The sequence below is a fragment of the Nannospalax galili genome, unplaced genomic scaffold (genome assembly GCF_000622305.1).
Source record: "Nannospalax galili isolate Female #2095 unplaced genomic scaffold, S.galili_v1.0 scaffold236, whole genome shotgun sequence".
NCBI classification, from domain to species: domain Eukaryota; kingdom Metazoa; phylum Chordata; class Mammalia; order Rodentia; family Spalacidae; genus Nannospalax; species Nannospalax galili.
Window position 1 is genome coordinate 346394 of NW_008338710.1, and position 583 is coordinate 346976.

Sequence of the window (583 nt, forward strand, 5' to 3'; positions counted from 1 at the left end):
TACACTCAAAGACAAGAATCACATGGTCATTTCAATAGATGCAGAGAAGGTCTTTGACAAAATTCAACATGTATTTATGTTAAAAGACTTAGAGGGAATTGGACTAGAGGGTACATACTTCAACATAATTAAAGCTATATACAACAAATCCACAGTCAACATCATTCTATATCATTTTAAATGGAGAAAAACTGGAAGCATTCCCATTGAAATCAAGAATGAGACAAGGCTCCACTATCTCCACTTCTCTTTAACATAGTACTTGAAACTCTTGCAAGAGCAAAAGACAAGAGAAGGAAATTAAAGGAGTAATAATTGGAAAAGAAGAGCTCAAATTATCCCTTTTTGAAGATGATATGATATTATATCTAAACGAAGCCAAAAATTCCACACACAAACTCCTAGAAATTATTAACACATTCAGTTAAAGTGGCAGGTTACAAAATTAGCCTACAAAAGTCTATAGCCTTTCTATATACCAATGACAAGCAGTCAGAGAAAGAGCACAGGGAAACCCTCCCATTCACAATACCCAAGAAAAAATAAAATACCTTGGAATAAACCTGACCAAAGACATTAAAGA